This window comes from Rattus norvegicus, chromosome 3, assembly GCF_021556685.1.
Source record: "Rattus norvegicus strain SHRSP/BbbUtx chromosome 3, alternate assembly SHRSP_T2T, whole genome shotgun sequence".
In the NCBI taxonomy this organism is placed as follows: Eukaryota; Metazoa; Chordata; class Mammalia; order Rodentia; family Muridae; genus Rattus; species Rattus norvegicus.
The window spans coordinates 33,874,999-33,875,207 of record NC_141536.1 but is presented as its reverse complement, the minus strand read 5'-3'; positions in this window follow the sequence as shown (position 1 = coordinate 33,875,207).

The window sequence follows — 209 nt, the reverse complement described above, 5'->3', positions numbered from 1 at the left end:
CTCCAGGAGAAGGATTTCTTTGATTTTAGAAAAAGTCTACCAAAATGATCTTGCTGACTAGAGCTGAGGCTGGCGTCTGACTGTCTTTAATGAGTCATGTCATCGATGTTGCTAACTGAACTGGACGGCTGGTATATCCGTGAGGTATTTGCAATTGAATCAAGCTGCCCCTGCCTGCTAACCTGTGAGCTGAACTTCTGATTTTCAAC